Source organism: Rhinatrema bivittatum, chromosome 3, assembly GCF_901001135.1.
Source record: "Rhinatrema bivittatum chromosome 3, aRhiBiv1.1, whole genome shotgun sequence".
Classification (NCBI taxonomy): Eukaryota; Metazoa; Chordata; class Amphibia; order Gymnophiona; family Rhinatrematidae; genus Rhinatrema; species Rhinatrema bivittatum.
The window spans coordinates 230,920,886-230,940,252 of NC_042617.1; the positions used below are offsets into that span (position 1 = coordinate 230,920,886).

General features: G+C 43.4%; 1 protein-coding gene across 21 annotated transcripts in view; it reads right to left on the minus strand.

Moving 5' to 3' along the window:
• Positions 1-19,367, minus strand: part of AFDN (afadin, adherens junction formation factor) — a 1,391,435-nt gene that overhangs the window by 645,559 nt on the left and 726,509 nt on the right. The window lies entirely within an intron of this gene.

Here is a 19,367-nt window from a genome sequence, read left to right on the forward strand (position 1 = left end):
GACCAAGGGTCCATCAAGCCCAGCATCTTGTTTCCAACAGTGGCCAATCCAGGCCATAAGAACCTGGCAAGTACCCAAAAACTAAGTCTAAATCTAAGTTGCTAGTAATAGCAGTGGCTATTTTCCAAGTCAACTTAATTAATAGCAGGTAATGGACTTCTCCAATCCTTTTTTAAACACAGCTACACTAATTGCACTAACCACATCCTCTGGCAACAAATTCCAGAGTTTAATTGTGCTTTGAGTGAAAAAGAACGTTCTCTGATTAGTTTTAAATGTGCTACATGCTAACTTCATGGAGTGCCCCCTAGTCTATTTTCCGAAAGAGTAAATAACTGATTCACATTAACCCGTTCTAGAACTCTTATGATTTTAAACACCTCTATCCTATCCCTCCTCAGCTGTCTCTTCTCCAAGCTGAAAAGTCCTAACCTCTTTAGTCTTTCCTCATAGGGGAGCTGTTCCATTCCCTTTATCATTTTGGTCGCCCTTCTCTTTATCTTCTCCATCGCAACTATATCTTTTTTTAGATGTGACGACCAGAATTGTACACAGTATTCAAGGTGTGGTCTTCACCATGGAGCGATACAGAGGCATTATGACATTTTCCGTTTTATTCACCATTCCCTTTCTTTTTTTCTTTATATTTATTAAGTTTCAAAATAACATTTCAAGCATAAACATCTTGAAATGAAATACAGGGAGAGCTTTGAAAAATTTAAATATTCTTTCCAGAACAGTTACAGAATTTCAAATTTAACAATTAATCTTTCCAATACAATTTAAAGGAAATATAAGGAAATACAATATTCAATTCTCTCTCTTATTAGTCCTCCAATGGGACCTAATAACACAAATGCAAGAAAAACTTTACAGCTTATGAAAGCTAAGAAAATTCCTACAATATGGAGAGCACTTTTACTTCATTCGGGATGAATACCATAATTAAGTGGAATGACTGTTCTGACAATTTCAGTGAAGAACTAGTCAACGTATTATCTTATTTGACAAAAAGAAAGAGCTGATTAGGGCAAAAAATATGTGTGTGAAACCTTGGTTCTAACATATTTGCATGGAAATGTACAGAGGTATGACGCTCCTAATTCAATTACTCTAGGTTTTAAAAGAAATTGCTTTCTTCTATTCTGTCTCGTCCTGGACAAGTCCGGGAAGACACTAACTTTTAAATTTAGAAAAGTATCTGAACAATGTCTGAAATACATTTTTAATACCCATTGTTTATCTGTTTCCAAGAGAAAGGATACAACCAATGTTGCAGGAGTTATCAATTTCTCTTGGAATGTTTCCAGCATTTCCGTCAAGTTTAACACAGATGGTTCAGTTGGAGCAAAATCTGAGTTCCCTTCTGATCTTGTATATCTTTCTTTTTGAACGGTGGGATATAAAAGACCCCTGATGTAAGGGGAAGGGCCTGCTCTGGAATCTTCAAAGTCTCAAGCATATATGTTTTCAACATCTCCTTAGGAGGCGTGAATTGATCCTTAGGGAAATTTATGAATCTAAAACTTTTAGCTCTGATCTGGTTTTCCAACTGTTCCATCTTTAAAGAAAACATTTGATTTTCCTTAATTAGGGAAACATGTATTTCAGATTTTTGTTTTATTTCCTCCTCAATTTTCTCAATAGATTATTTTGTTAGTATTACTTCTTTTTCCACCTTGTTCAGTCTAATACCAAAGTTCCCCATGAACTTATATTTGGGCACTGTTTGATTGTATTTGTTAGTATTTAATGCTTGCAAAGCTTCCCATATTGAGTCCAAAGAAATCTCTGGAGGTCTTACCAGATCTGATTTCTTAATTTGTGGAATTTCAAGTTCATCTCTGAATATTGGCAGATGTCCCACTTTACTGGTGTCTTCACCGGTAGTCGGCTGAGGAGTAAGAAATTCAGTCATGACTCCGGGTTGTCCCTCTCATCCCTCTCACAATCCAGCAGCCATATCTACACGTATTTGTTCCAGTACCCTATCCCGGCGCCACCCGATGTACCAGGGACAGCGTTGCTTGTAGCTCTGAGGAGGTGTTGGGTAAAGCTTCTTCCCGACCTTCTCCCAGCGACCTCACTCCCGGTACCAATTCTCTCCGTCTCACGTCTGCATCCATCGGACCCACTGTCACTGAAACTGGTATGGGCAAGGTATCTTTCTCGCTTGCCCTTCTATTCCTCACTGAATGAGGCATTTTTTAAAAGGAAATCAACAAGAAGCTCAAACGGACACTCCAGCGCAATATGTAGGACCAACCATCTCAGGTCCCATATTGTGAAGGCTTCAAGAGTTCAAAAGAGGCAGTCAAACCTTTTTAAATTATAGAGGGAAGAGAGTTGAGAGCAATTTATCACAATCTGCTTGTGATTTAACTACTCTGAAAAATTTTGTATCATCTGCAAATTTGATTACCTCACTTGTCATATTTCTTTCCAGATCATTTATAAATACATTGAAAATTAAGGGTCCCAATACAGATCCCTGAGGCACTCCACTGCCCACTCCCTTCCACTGAGAAAATTGTCCATTTAATCCTACTCTCTGTTTCCTGTCTTTTAGCCAGTTTGTAATCCACGAAAGGACATTGCCACCTACCCCATGACTTTTTCTTTTTCGTAGAAGCCTCTCATGAGGAACTTTGTCAAACGCCTTCTGAAAATCCAAGTACACTACATCTACAGGTTCACCTTTATCCACATGTTTAACTCCTTCAAAAAAGTGAAGCAGATTTGAGAGGCAAGACTTGCCTTGGGTAAAGCCATGCTGACTTTGTTCCATTAAACCATGTCTTTCTATATGTTCTGTGATTTTGATGTTTAGAACACTTTCCACTATTTTTCCTGGCACTGAAGTCAGGCTAACCGGTCTGTAGTTTCCCGGATCGCCCCTGGAGCCCTTTTTAAATATGGGGGTTACATTAGCTATCCTCCAGTCTTCAGGTACAATGGATGATTTTAATGACAGGTTACAAATTTTTACTAATAGGTCTGAAATGTCATTTTTTAGTTCCTTCAGAACTCTGGTGTGTATACCATCCGGTCCAGGTGATTTACTACTCTTCAGTTTGTCAATCAGGTCTACCATCTTCTAGGTTCACCGTGATTTGGTTCAGTCCATCTGAATCATTACCCATGAAAACCTTCTCCAGTACGGGTACCTCCCCAACATCCTCTTCAGTAAACTCCGAAGAAAAGAAATCATTTAATCTTTCCGTGATGGCATTATCTTCTCTAAATGCCCCAACTGACTCCCTCACAGGATTTCTGCTTCGGATATATTTTTAAAAGTTTTTACTGTGAGTTTTTGCCTCTACGGCCAACTTCTTTTCAAATTCTCTCTTAGCCTGTCTTATCAATGTCTTACATTTAACTTGCCGTTTATGCATTATCCTATTTTCTTCTGTTGGATCCTTCTTCCAATTTTTGAATGAAGATCTTTTCGCTAAAATAACTTCTTTCACCTCCCCTTTTAACCATGCCGGTAGTCGTTTTGCTTTCTTTCCACCTTTCATAATGTGTGGAATACATCTGGATTGTGCTTCAAGGATGGTATTTTTTTTAACAATGACCACGCCCCTTGCACAATTTTTACTTTTGTAGCTGCTCCTTTCAGTTTTTTTCAGTTTTTTAAATTTTATCAAAGTTTCCCTTTTGAAAATTTAGCACGAGAGTAGTGGATTTGCTTACTGTCCCCTTTCCAGTCATTAAATCAAATTTGATCATATTTATGATCACTATTGCCAAGCGGCCCCACCACCATTACCTCTCTCACCAAATCCTGTTCCCCACTGAGAATTAGATCTAAAATTGCTCCCTCTCTCGTCAGTTCCTGAACCAATTGCTCCATAAAGCTATCATTTATTCCATCCAGGAACTTTATCTCTCTAGCGTGTCCCGATGATACATTTACCCAGTCGATATTGGGGTAATTGAAGTCTCAAAATCAATAAGTTGCAAGCTACAACCTCTCTTTTTTCTTGTGCAATCATTTATTTATTTCATATCTGTGGGACCATCATAACACCCACGGTTTGTAGGCAGTAAGCCTGAGTCTAAACCGCAACAGGTCACATTTAATCATCAGCCAATTTAAGTCCTATTTTTATTATTATTAACCAATACATTTTCCATTATATTTTCTTTTTTTTTCTCTATATTGTAAAATAAATGTGGAACGGTACTTCCCTTGCTTGCCGATAGCGCTGCCGCGCTTTGAAGATCAAACTGTTCAGGAGGATTTTATCCTTGAAGATGGCGTTACCATACTTCGGGTCCAGGAGTTACTTGTGCAGCCCAGTCCGACGTTCGTTTCGCAAAAGCTGCTTCAGGGACTGTTATTGAATCTATTTTTCCTGCACTTTCAACTGAGAAGTTTAAATTCCATCGCGTTCACACGGTAGTAGATACTTTTGAGGTTTAAACTAAAAAGACAAATGCGGTCACATTACCACAGATATATAGGTCCATTTTGTTTGTATTTCGCACAATCACATTACTTCATATATACATGCACATCCCTAACTGAAGTTTAGATACTGAAATTTCAAAGCTCCAACCTACCACATTCTACCGCCTGATCCTCTTGTCGGCGTTCTGAACTGCCGCGAGATCTAGGATGATTACATGCAATTCACCATACTGCACCTGTGTGTTTGATTTGGCTGGCGAGTGGATTCACATGAAATGAATCCACTCTATCTCCCTATTGAGGCCACGAGGGGGTCACTGTAATTGAAAGATCCAACGCTGTTCACACTGACGGAGGCGCCTAATCCTATCCCGTCTCCAGTGTGTTGAAATTACCTCTATAATGGTCCATTTGATTTCAGAAAACACATGATTATGATCTTTAAAGTGAGCTACGAGCGGTTCCTCAATTCTGCCTGTTTTTAAACAACATTTATGTTCTGTAAGTCTGGTACAAAACGGGCGCGTAAGTCTGATACGTAAGTGGGCATGGACAAAATATAGCGTACACAACAAATGAAGTTTTACATGTCACTTGAGGTAAAAGCACCGTCCGTCCGGATGATGTGTTAATAGTAGTCTGTGATGATTTCAAAGCACAGTGAGCACAATTAGTGCAACTGATATCATCTTCTGTGATCGGTGGTGGATCGTAGAGGCTAGAGTGGACCACTTGGTCTTTAATATTTCTGCCTCGGGTACATGTTATACGGATGGGTTCCTTGAATAGAGGGTGGATTTCCTGTAGGATTGCCCAATGTCTTCTGATGGCTTTGCTGATAGATGGTGAGGCCAGTGACAGTGATAGATGGTGAGGTCAGTGACAATCTTCTAGTTACCATGGACATAGAATCACTGTATACAGTGATCCCCCAAAAAGAATTACTAACAGTAATATCTGCAGTATTGACAAACCGTCCTCAGCCACAGCGCATACCCACTTCTTTCATTATTGAACTTTTACATTTAGCATTGAGTCATAATTATTTTATGTTTCAAGATAAATTTTTTCTACAAGTCCGGGGAATGGCTATGGGGGCGGCAATAGCACCAGATGTCGCTAACCTATTTGTTACAGCATTTGAGAAACAATATATTCAGCAGAACCAGTGGTCGTCAAATTTGAAACATTGGAAGAGATCCATAGACATTTTTATAATATGGGAAGGGTCTCAGTCGTCCCTTTTGGAATTTCATTCCTGGCTTAATAATCTTGATTCATATCTTAAATTCACCATGAATTTCAACTATCATCAAGATTCATATTTGGACATCCTCATCACCAGACATGAAGATTCAGTCACCACCACTCTGTATCGCAAACCTAATGACCGGAATAATTTGTTAAGATTTGATAGCTTTCACCCTAGCACCTTTAAACTAAATCTCCCAGTGGGCCAATTTATGCGTATACGAAGCATATGCACAGACAATTTCGAGTTCAAACAACAGGCTCAATAATTGGCAGAAAGATTTTTACAACAAGGGTACCCCTTGTCATGTGTTACAAAAGCCTACCGACGAGCCCTTTACTCAAACAGGGATTTTTTATTTTTACCAAAACAATCTAAGGATTCGAACCCACAGACTTTGATCATGAAGCACACACTGGCCTCACCATCTATCAGCAAAGCCATCAGAAGGCAATCCTGCAGGAAATCCACCTTCTATTCAAGGAACCCATCCATATAGCATATACCCGATGCAGAAATATTAAAGACCAAGTGGTCCACTCTAGCCTCTACGATCCACCACCGACCACAGAAGATATTATCAGTTGCACTAATTGTGCTCACTGTGCTTTGAAATCATCACAGACTACTATTAACACATCATCCGGACGGACGGTGCTTTTACCTCAAGTGACATGTAAAACTTTATTTGTTGTGTACGCTATATTTTGTCCATGCCCACTTACGTATGTGGGCATGACCAAGCGCCCGTTTCATACCAGACTTACAGAACATAAATGTTGTTTAAAAACAGGCAGAATTGAGGATCCGCTCGTAGCTCACTTTAAAGATCATAATCATGTGTTTTCTGAAATCAAATTGACCATTTTAGAGGTAATTTCAACACACTGGAGACAAGGGGATAGGATTAGGCGCCTCAGTCAGTGTGAACAGTGTTGGATCTTTCAATTACAAACAATGACCCCTCGTGGCCTCAATAGGGAGATAGAGTGGATTCATTTCATGTGAATCCACTCCCCAGCCAAATCAAACACACAGGGGCAGTACGGTGAATTGCATATAATCATCCTAGATCTCGCGGCAGTTCAGCAGAACGCCGACAGGATCAGGCGGTAGAATGTGGTAGGTTGGAGCTTTGAAATTTCAGTATCTAAACTTCTTTAGGGATGTGCATGTATATATGAAGTAATGTGATTGTGCGAAATACAAACAAAATGGACCTATATATCTGTGGTAATGTGACCGCATTTGTCTTTTTAGTTAAACCTCAAAGGTATCTAGTACCGTGTGGACGCGATGGAATTTAAACTTCTCAGTTGAAAGTTCAGGAAAAATAGATTCAATAACAGTCCCTGAAGCAGCTTTTGCGAAACGTACGTCGGACTGGACAAGTAACTCCTGGACCCGAAGTATGGTAACGCCATCTTCAAGGATAAAATCCTCCTGAACAGAAACTGCATTAATCAATTTTTTTTTTCTTAGTTAGTATGCTCTGTTTTCAGCTCCTGAGGTTCTAAATTGCTTTATAAATTTTTGATTTATACAAGAGAGTTTATAAAATGATTATCATTGGTAATGGTTCTTTGTTTGTATATGTTATAAATTCTCTGTTTAAATTTGTAATGAAATAAAAGAAAAATTAAAAAAAAATAAAATCCTCCTGAACAGTTGGATCTTCAAAGTGCGGCAGCGCTATGGCAAGCAAGGGAAGTACCGTTCCACATTTATTTTACAATATAGAGAAAAAAATAAGAAAATAAAGGAAAATTTATTGGTTAATAATAATAAAAAATAGGACTTGAATGGACCCATGATTAAATGTGACCCGTTGCGGTTTAGACACAGGCTTACTGCCTACAAACCGTGGGTGTTATGATGGTCCCACAGATATGAAATAAATAAATGTTTGCAAAAGATAAGAGAGAAAGGTTGTAGCTTGCAACGTATTGGTTTTGAGATAGTATGGCTCGTTGCACACTGATAATTAACTGTTAATATTATTGTGGTAACTGAAGTCTCCCATTATTACCGCACTGCCAATTTGGTTAGCTTCCCTAATTTCTCTTAGCATTTCACTGTCAGTCTCACCATCTTGACCAGGTGGACGGTAGTATACTCCTATCACTATAGTCTTCCCCGACACACAAGGGATTTCTACCCATAAAGATTCAATTGTGCATTTAGTCTAGTGCAGGATGTTTATCCTGTTGGACTCTGTGCCATCCCTGACATAAAGCACCACACCGCCTCCCGGGTGCTCCTCTCTGTCATTGCGATATAATTTCTACCCCAGTATAGCACTGTCCCATTGGTTATCCTCCTTCCACCATGTCTCTGAGATGCCAATTAAATCTATGTCATCATTCACTACTATACATTCTAATTCTCACATCTTACTTCTTAGACTCTGGCATTAGCATACAAACATTTCAAAGTTTGTTTTTTTTGTTTGTATTTTCATTCTGCTTTTTAATTGATAGGGATAAGTTAGAATTTGTTAGCTCAGATGAGTTTTTAGTTACAGGCACTTGGATTACTTTTCTTATTACTGGAACCTCACTGTCGGGATGCCCTAATTCTAATGCATCATTAGTATCCTTTGAAGATACCTCCCTCCGAACCATGCATTGCTGAGCAACTGTCTGCTTTCCCCTTTGTTCTAGTTTAAAAGCTGCTCTATCTCCTTTTTAAAGGTTTGCACCAGCAGTCTGGTTCCACCCTGGTTAAGGTGGAGCCCATCCCTTCAGAAGAGACTCTCCTTCCCCAAAAGGTTCCCCAGTTCCTTACAAAATTGAATCCCTCTTCCTTGCACCATCATCTCATCCACACATTGAGACTCCGAAGCTCTGCCTGCCTCTGGTGACCTGCGCGTGGAACAGTGAGCATTTCAGAGAATGCTACCCTGGAGGTTCTGGATTAAAGCTTTCTACCCAAGAGCCTAACCAATATAATGCCAAAGCCCTCTTCTCAATCATATACGACCTCACTAAAACCTCCCCGTCACACACATCTGACTCCCAATCCAGAAGCAAGTGCAACGACCTCGCCCTTTTCTTCCAAAACAAAATCTCCACTCTCACAGCTAAATTTCCCACTGTCACCTCTGATATCAATTACCTCATTACCACAACAGCCAGCCTCCACTCTTTTGAAACAACCGCCTCCTCTGAAATAGAAACCCTACTCAAAAAATTCAAACCCTCCACCCACCCATCCGACTCCATTCCCACCAAGTTCCTACTAACCATTCCCAACATAATAGCAAAACCCTTGTCAGAGATCATCAATTGCTCCTTCACACAAGGTTGTGTCCCTTCTATCCTAAAACAAGCAGTCATACAACCCATATTCAAGAAACCCAAACTCAACCACGCTGACCTCTCCAACTTTAGACCCATCCCAAATCTGCCTTTTCTAGCCAATCACAGAAAAATTTGTCAATCTACGCCTCTCCAAATACCTAGACAACTACAAAATACTGTCACCATCACAATTTGACTTCCGCAAATACTACAACACGAAAACCCTTCTAATATCACTGATTCCATACTTAAAGGTATGGATAATGGTCACACGTACCTCCTAGCTACGCCCAACATATCATCTGTCGTCGATACCATCAGCCACAAGATACTATTAAAATTACTCGCTGACATTGGTATCACAGGAACAGCACTATTCTGGGTAAATCCTACCTTGAAAACAGAATTTTCAAGGTCAAACTGGGAAACAACGAATCTGATCCCATTACTATAAACTGTGGTGTTCCCCAAGGATCCACATTATCCTCAACCCTCTTTATCATCTACATGTTACTACTAGGCAATCTCTTGTCAAACCTAGGCATCACCCATTACCTATATGCAGACGATGTCCAAATAGTCATCCCCATTACTGACTCCCTTCCTAAGGCCCTTAAGATATGGGACAACTGCCTCACCTCAAACACCTCCTCACAAACATGAACCTATCACTAAACACCTCGTCATATCGCCCAATACCCCCCCCCCCCAACCAACTTCCCACACTATCTCCAACACTTCACCCCTCACATACCCTTTGCAATAGAAGCCCGAAACCTAGGCATCACATTCGACTCCCATCTGAACTTAAAAGCTTTCATTAAAGCTACTTTAAAAGACTGTTACTTCAAACTCCACATACTAAAGAAATTAAAACCCCTCCTACATACCTATGATTTTCGAACCGTTCTACAGACCATCATCTTCTCCAAAATTGACTATTGCAACGCCCTCCTCCTAGGCCTCCCAACCTCCACCAAACCCCTACAACTACTACAGAATGCTACAGCCAGAATACTCATCAAGACTCGAAAGAAAGACCATATCATTCCCGTACTAAAAGAACTACACTGGCTCCCTATGATTCAAGAATTCAATACAAAACACTCTCCCTCATACACAAGACACTATACAATGAAGAACCATACCCCCCCCCCCCCATAACACCTTATCTGTTGTCAGGCTGACTTAGACAATTTTTAACTTTTTTCTGTTAACCATATATTCTACCATTTGTTCTATGTAAACGTTATGTTACAATAATTAATTACTGTTTCTTGTAAACCGATACGATGTGCAAACTGTTATCTGTATTATAAAAGCTCTTAAATAAAAAATAAAATATACCTCTCTGTCTGCCTCAGCTGCTCCAGGTCTGCCACTCTAGCCTTCAGAAATAGTACTCGTTCTCTGAGAGACAGGAGTTTGTTGCATTGCATGCACAATTTCTCACCGGCGGGTAAAAAAATCATACATTTTAAGTATTTATTTATTAAATTTTATATACCGGGGTTCCTGTATGGGATACAGATCACCTCAGTTTACAGTGATACTTGATGCAAAAGACTGGGAAGCCCCTCTCTTGCTGCTGGACTGCTGCCTTCATCTCAAATTTGTTCAGTTCCTAGTTAAGTTTTAGGTTGCTATGGGAGTAGGAATGTGTCTAATTATCGTCCTTTAAATGAGCAAATGTTGCTTACCTGTAACAGGTGTTCTCACAGGACAGCAGGATGTTAGTCCTCACATATGGGTGACATCATCAAGATGGAGCCCAATCACGGAAAAATTCTGTCAAAGTTTCCAGAACTTTGACTGGCCCCTACTGGGCATGCCCAGCATGGCACTAACCCTGCAGCTAGCAGGGGTCCCCCTTCAGTCTTATTTGATAGCTACAGGCAGTGCCGAAAAAATGAAACAACAAAACGTTACGAACCCAACATCGCGGGGCAGCAGGCGGATGTCGTGAGGACTAACATCCTGCTGTCCTGTGAGAACACCTGTTACAGGTAAGCAACATTTGCTTTCTCACAGGACAAGCAGGATGGTAGTCCTCACATATGGGTGAGTACCGAGCTGAAGATGTCTGAACATGCACGAAATGTACCCAACGGCATGCAACAGGCACAACTGGAGTGGAATTTGGTAGAGGGCATCCTGAACCCCACCGGGCAGGTGGAAGGGTGTTGGTACGTCACGTTGGAAACAGGTTACGCAGGACAGATTGGCCGAAGATGGAATCTTGTCTTCCGGCTTTGTCCAAGCAATAGTGGGATGCGAAGGTGTGGATTGAGCTCCAGGTGGCAGCCCTGCAAATGTCAGGAAGCGGCACCAATCGTAGGTGTGCTACTAAAGTCGCCATGGCCCTTACAGAGTGTGCTTTAACACGGTCTTGGAAAGGAATGCCTGCTTGCTGATAGCAAAAAGATATGCAGTCCGCCAACCAGGAGGAGATAGTCTGCTTACCCACAGGCTGCCCTAATTTATTGGGACGGAATGAGACAAATAGCTGAGTGCTCTTCCTGTGGGCAATTGTACGGTCTAGGTAGAACGCTAGAGCCCGTTTACAGTCGAGGGTATGCAGAGCCTGCTCTCCTGGATTGGATGGGGCCTGGGAAAGAAGGTAGGTAGTATGATGGATTGATTAATGTGAAACTCCGAAACTACCTTAGGTAAGAATTTAAGGTGAGTGCGGAGTACCACCCGGTCCTGCAGGAGTTTAGTCTAAGGCAGATAGGTAACTAGGGCCTGTAATTCACTAACCCTGCGAGAAGGGAAATCACCTTCCATGTGAGATATTTTAGGTCACAGGAGTGAAGAGGCTCAAATGGAGGTTTCATGAGCCGACCAAGAACCAGATTAAGGTCCCAAGAAGGGGCTGGAGGCCGCAAGGGTGGCTTGATATGAAGCAAGCCTTTAAGAAAACGTGTTACGAGGGGTTGTACCGATATAGGGACATCCCCGACACCTTTATGGAAGGCGGCTACCGCACTGACATGCATTCTGATTGAAGAAGTCTTTAGACAGGATTCTGATAAATGTCAGAGATAGTCCAAAAATCTCAGGATTGGACAGGAAAAAGGATCAAGGGACTGTGAAGAACACCATGATGTATACCTTTTCCATTTATAGGAGTAAGGCTTTCTTGTGGAAGGCTTCCGTGAAGCAATGAGGACACGAGAAACTGAATTTGAAAAGTTAAGCGGCTGAAGAATTAACCTTTCAACATCCATGCCATCAGGGACAAGGCCTGAAGATTGGGATGGCGTAGACTTCTGTCGTTCTGAGTGATCAGAAGTGGGTCCTGTTGCCAGAGGATGTGGTTAGTGCAGTTAGTATAGCTGTGTTTAAAAAAGGATTGGATAAGTTCTTGGAGGAGAAGTCCATTACCTGCCATTAAGTTCACTTAGAGAATAGCCACTGCCATTAGCAATGGTAACATGGAATAGACTTAGTTTTTGGGTACTTGCCAGGTTCTTAATGCCTGGATTGGCCACTGTTGGAAACAGGATGCTGGGCTTGATGGACCCTTGGTCTGACCCAGTATGGCATTTTATGTTCTTATGTTCCTTTGCCAAGGGAATGTGCCTGCGGATGGAGAGATCCTGGAGTATTGGAAACCATACTTGGCGTGGCCAGTGAGGTGCTATCAGGATCATGGTTCCCTTGTCCTGTCAGAGCTTCACGAGAGTCTTCGAGAGAAGAGGAAGTGGAGGGAATGCATAAAGCAGCCCGGATGCACACGAGAGGGAGAATGCATCTCTGGGCTGAGAGCGCTCGATCCGAATGAGGGAGCAGTAATTGTCTACCTTGTGGTTCTGAGGGGACGCAAAGAGGTCTATTTGGGGATATCCCCATTGCTGGAAGAGAGAGGTCGCTACCGAGGGATTGAGCGGCCACTCGTGTGGTTGGAAGACACAACTCACTTTGTCCGCCAAGACATTGTAGACTCCCGGCAAGTAGGTGGCCCTGAGGTATATCGAGTGGGAGAGTGCTTCCGCCCAAATCTGAGCGGCCTCCTGACAGAGAAGGAAGGAGCCTGTGACTCCCTGCTTGTTTATGTACCACATGGCCACCCGGTTGTCTGTCTGAATCAGGATGACGTGATTTGATAGGTAATCCTGAAAAGCTCTGAAAGCATATTGCATTGCTCGAAGCTCCAGGAAATTTATCTGGTGTTTGGATTCCTCTTGAGACCAAGATACTTGTGTCTGTAGATGGTTTACATGAGCTCCCCAGCCGAGGCTGGAAGCATTGGTGGTGAGAATGAGTTGAGGATCTGGTAGATGAAAAGGCAGTCCCTGGAGGAGATTGTTGTGATCTTTCCACCAGGCGAGAGACAGACGGAGTACGTCAGTGATGCGGACAATGGTTGAGAGAGGCTGAGTCGCTTGAGTCCATTGTGACCGTAGAGTCCAGTGCATGACTCTCATGGCCAGGCGGGCCATGAGAGTCAAGATGTACTGAGGAAGCCATGTGTCCGAGAAGGACAAGGAATTGCCGAGCAGTTGCTGTGTACTGAGACTGCAACTGGTGAGCAAGAGACACGAGGGTTTGTACTCGTTGTTGAGGTAGGAAGGCTTTTGCCTGTAAGGTGTCCAAGTCTGCCCCAATGAAAGACAAGGTTTGAGATGGGACTAAATAGGATTTCTCGTAATTGATGAGAAATCCTAGAGAGATTAGAGTGTGTAGGGTCAAATCCAGGGACGATCGAGCTGCTTGCTGGTTTGGGGTCCTGATTAACCAGTCGTCTAGATAGGGGTAGACGTGAACACCTTCTTTCCTGAGGAAGGCTGCGACCACTATGAGACATTTGGTAAAGACTCGTCGTGCCGATGCTAGGCCAAATGGAAGCACCCGGTATTGATAGTGCTTTGGGCCTACTAAAAACCGGAGGTACTTGCGATGAGCTGGAGCTATCGCAATGTGGGTGTATGCATCCTGGAGGTCTAGAGAGCAGAGCCAGTCTCCTCTTTGTAGAAGAGGTAAAAGGGAGCCCAAGGTTACCATTTTGAACTTTTCCCGCTGGAGGTACTTATTGAGGGCACGTAGGTCCAGAATTGGACGGAGACCCCCAGATTTTTTGGGAATCAAAAAGTACCGGGAATAGAACCCTAGGCCTTGTTGCGGAAGAGGAATGGGTTCTATTGCTCTTAACTGGAGAAGAAGGGAAACTCCTGCTACAGAAGCACAGAGTGATCGGCTAGTCTCCACGCTTGTAGCGGTGGGGAATCCTGTGGGACAGCAAGAAAATTCAGAAGGTAAACCTGAGCAATGATTGCCAGCACCCAATGGTCGGTTGTGATTGTTTGCCACATTCCATGAAAGTGGCATAGTCGACTTCCCACCGGTATGCTTGGCAAAGGAATTAGGCTGCTGCTCTCCAAGTGAAAGTCAAAAGCCTGAAGCAGGCCCCGGCTGGAGAGCTGCTTGTGACTTTTGCTTGCGAGGCTGGCTCGGCTGGGATTTATGATAAGTCCTCGTCACTTGGGTCTTTGTCGGTGGAGGATAGTACTTCCTTGGCTGGAAGAATGACTTCTTAGGGTCCTTCTTGGAGGGCTGTCTAGACGGGAAGTCAGAAGGTATCGATGAGAGCTGTTTGAGGGTCTCATGATGATCCTTCAATTCAGCCACTATTTGCTGAATCTGTTCACCGAATAGATTGTCTCCAATACAGGGCAGGTCAGACAGCCTGTCTTGTACTTCTGGGCGAAGGTCCGAGGACTTGAGCCAGGCCCAACGCCATGCCGAAATGGCAGTTGCAGACACTCTAGTGGAGGTGTCGAAAATATCGTAAGCTGTTCTTATTTCATGCTTTCCTGCTTCAAAGCCTTTATTGACAAGGGTTTGAAGATGTTCTTGGAATTGGTCAGGCAGGGTTTCACAGAAGTCCTGTATTTGCTTAAAGATGACCCTATTGTATTGGGTCATGTACAGCTGGTAAAAAGCAATTCTAGAGATGAGCATGGCCCCTTGGAACACTCGTCGACCAATATTGTCTAGGAACTTGTGTTCCTTGACAGGAGGGGTAGAGGAGTGTGGCGTCGTTCTTTTCGCTTTCTTCTGAGCTGACTCTACCACAACTGAGTGGTGGTCAAGCTGAGACTTTTGAAAGCCCGGGGCTGACTGTACGAGATAAGTAGCGTCAGCTTTCCTGTGTACTGGGGCTATAGATCCAGGATTTTCCCAGTTCTTTTTGAGGTCAAGAAGAACTTGATGAATGGGAATAGAGGTGATCACTTTAGGGGCATCCAGGAATTGGAGAAGCTCCATCATCTGGTGCCTATCATCTTGCTCCGTCTGAAGTTGAAAAGGGACCATCTCAGACATTTCCTTCACAAAATTAATGAGAGGTCCATCTGGAGGAGAACACTTTCTACTTTCAGCAGGAGAAGGAGGTGAAGGTAAATCATCGGTGTCTGTGGAGGTATCATCACCCCAAGTGTCATAAGGATCAGAAGGCTGACCTGTAGGACGAGAGGGTGGGTGGATACCCGAAGGGCCCGGCTGAGGCTCTGAGAAAATCGAAGGAATCGCCGAGGGCACCGTGGACACCTAGGGGGGCATCGGTGCCGACATCGAAGGCATCGATGGCGCCAATGTGCGTATCGCCCCCGATGAGTGAATCAGTGGCGATGGACGGCATGGCATCGTTGGCTGAGGCACTACTCCCGAAGGAGGAATGCGGAACGGTGTTTCTCCTCCCGATGAAGCAGCCATCGGGGAGCGCAACGGAGCCATCGGAGACCCGGGAATCACCGGTGGAAGGGCAGTCATAAGCGCCTCCATCCGGGTTAGCAGCGGTGCCAGCGCTGCTGGAATCGGGTCGGTGACCGGTTCCACTCTCGTTGCCGGTGTCGGAGGGACCTGGAGTCATTGCATCGCTTTATCGATGGCCTCCTGGACCAACTGGTCTTCCAGTTCTTCCTGGAGACCTGGGGCAATGAGCTCCGGCTCCATGACGGAAGAGGGAGGCTGAGGCACAGTCGGAGGGACCACTTTTACAGGCGGAATCGAGACTCCCAAACCCCAATCGGGTGAGGGTGGCCTCGATGTCCCGGTCGCAGGAGTGGTCGGTGCCGCTCCTGGATGGCGCTTCTTCGACGGTAGCTCGGACGGTGGCGAGGTCAATGATTTCGTTCCCTCGATGGTCCGAGACTTACGATGCCGATGGCGATGCTTCTCCCTACGATCCCCTCGATCTTGGAGAGATACGGGAGTCGATGGCCATGAAGACGTCGATGGAGGGCGGTCTCCGGACGGTTGTCGATGGTACGACTTCGACGGTGCCGGTTCCGAGGACGTCGATGCGATGGACGGCGTCGGGGTGTGAGCACAGAAGAGAAGTCCCATCTTCTCCATTCTGGCTTTGCGACCCTTAGGTGTCATGAGGGCACACTTGGTGAAAGTTAGGATATCATGCTCACGGCCTAAACACAAAACACAGACTCCATGAGGGTCTGTGATAGACATGGTGCGAGTACAGTCCGGGCACCGACGAAACCCCTACGCCATGGTCATGGAAAAAAATCGAGCCGCGGTACGGTCGACGGCCAGTAGGCCGCGAGGGCCAAACTCGACGGTAACTGACGAAAAACGGTGAAAAAACTTACCGGAGTACCGCGGTCGAGAAAAGTTAGATGGGGGACCCCTGTGGGGCGAAGTATTTTAATTTAATTCCGTTAGAAATTTTTCCTGTCAGGAATCAGTTCAAAGCTCCTAAACTGCGAGGCTACTGCTGCGCGGAAAAAAGAAGACTGAAGGGGGACCCCTGCTGGCTGCAGGGTTAGTGCCATGCTGGGCATGCCAGTAGGGGCCAGTCAAAGTTCTGGAAACTTTGACAGAAGTTTTCCGTGATTGGGCTCCATCCTTATGATGTCACCCATATGTGAGGACTACCATCCTGCTTGTCCTGTGAGAATATTAGTGAATTCACTATATGTCTTGTACTGGCCTACAGGGGAATAATCAAACTCTCAAGGTTTTTTATTTTTTATTTTTGTGGAAGTGGCACCTGCCTATAAATTAAAGGATGAGCTAGGGGTGAGGGGGTGAGTGGGCAAAGGGTTGGGAAATACAAACAGTCTAACTTCAATTAGTTAGCCAGAGTGACTCACTGCTCTCTTGGTTAACAAATGTTTGTACCTAATCAAACCAAATCACACTACCTGAACACCTTTCCAAGGTGAGTGCTGAACTTTTCAACCTTTTCACTTAGGTATACTCTGCTCCTAGCTTATTTCTAGCTTCTGGCTACTTTTTTTTTTAATATACACTATCTTCTGCTTATTAGCTTCCTTACAGACTATTAAAAAATAAACACACTAACTACTGCTTATTAGCTTCCATACTGTCTATTTAAAAATACAAACAGTCTAACTTCAGTTTATTCCCTGCCTTACTATTAAAAGCACAAACACACACAAACACACTAAACAATATTCCCAAATAGTTAACTTCATCCCAATACTTTTAAAAAAGAAAATTTCCCAAGCAAAAACTTACTGATTCCTTTCAGCCACCAGCAAGGTAATCCTCTCCTCTCAGTGCTCCCAAATTAATCAGATTTGTCTTACAGGACCTAGTTTTGGGGAATTAATGCTGCCTGGAGTCCAGCAACCCATTAGATTATAGATATTTCAATATCCTTTCCATTAATTTTCCCACTCGCAAGGTGAGGCTATCTAGTCTGTAGATTTCAGCCTCCTCTCTGCTACCGTTTTTGTGAAGCAGGACCACCACAGCTCTTCTTCAGTCACACGGCACCACTCCCGTTTTGTGGGATCTACTGAACATATCTTTCAGCAGACCCACCAGAACATCTAAGCTCCCTCAGTATCCTGGGAATTATGTCATCTGGCCCCATAGCTTTGTCTACTTTCAGTTTTCCTAGCTCTTCCCATACATTCTCTTCCATAAACGGAGTTTTGTATACCTGACCCCTGTCTTCAACCTTCTCAACCGGCAATGGTCATTCTCTAGGATTTTCTTTTGTTAATACCTAACAAGTATTTTTTTTAATATTTATTTCTGCCATTTCTTCACCTGTCTCCACAATTGCCTATCTTTCAATTTCACTATTCCAATTCAGGCTTCCCTTCTTTCTCTGATATAGCTGAGTTTTGTCACTTTGCTTTACTTCTTTGGCAATACTTTCCGCTGCTTGATCTCTTGCTTTCTTGATTTCTATCAATTTTCCTCAGTTTCACCAGGTATTCTTCCTTGTGTTCCTCTTTTTGGGATCCTTTATACTTCCTGAAATCTCTTTTATGCCTTTATTATTTCAGCCACCTCCTTTGAGAACCAGATCGATTTCTTTTTCCTCTTACTATTATTTACTTTTCTAACATATAGATTTGTTGTCTTTGTAATAGTTCCTTTTAATTTGGCCCACTGTTATTCCACCAAACCCATTTTCTCCCAGTCTTCTAGTTCTTCCTCCAACATCCCCATTTTGACAAAGTCCCTCCTGGGATACTCACTAAAGGAGAACCAGAAATGCTATGTGCAATGGTAGAAGGATCAAAAAAGATATTAGGGCTGCTGGAGACTACTGGGGCCTCCACAGAACTGGGAACCATGAACAGTGAACACAGGAAGTTGGACCACCAGGGCAGTCATGCTCCCCTTCCAGAAAATAGCTCTCCTCCAGACAAACTCCCAGGAAGAATAGAACCCGAGGAATGGATCCCAGAACCAGCTACATATCCTAAAGTATTACCGCTGGCCTTTAACTAGGGTCTGCCTGACTTGTGGTTCCATCCATATGTTGCCAGCTTCAAACTGCCTCCACATTTTCTTGGCCCCTTGACCAGTCCCTATGCATGTCCCATGGAGGAGTAAAACCTGAAGTGGATCATGGATCAAACTAGTCCTAGGGAAAAGGTCTAGAGCATGCATCACATAACCTTTTTTTTTTTTTTTTTTTTTTTTTTAACATCTGAAATTCCATATCAGCTGCCACAAGCTGACAGTCTAAACTCCTGCTCCATTGATTGAAAAGACTAGCTCTGGTGCCCAGTCTCCCACCTTACAAAATGGCTCATTTCTTTGGCAGGAACCATGTCTGAGTAACCCGCAAACACCTCCCCCGATGAATCCACTGCTTTGCTGCAGAATGCTATCTTCCAAAGAAACTGAGCAGAGCTTACAAGCACTCCCTCTTCCTGCTTAGGAGCACACCAGGACAGTATTTATTTATTTATTTATTTAAAGGCTTTTATATACCGGAGTTCATGTACTAGTACATACCACTTCGGTTTACACAGAACCAATATTGGAAATAAATATTGGAAACTGTCTATGCAGAGCACGGACAGCGTGCCGTGCTCTGCATAGACAGTTTTGAGTCTTCTGCCACACTAAAGTAAATTGTTGCAGCTGAACCTTATGGAAAAAA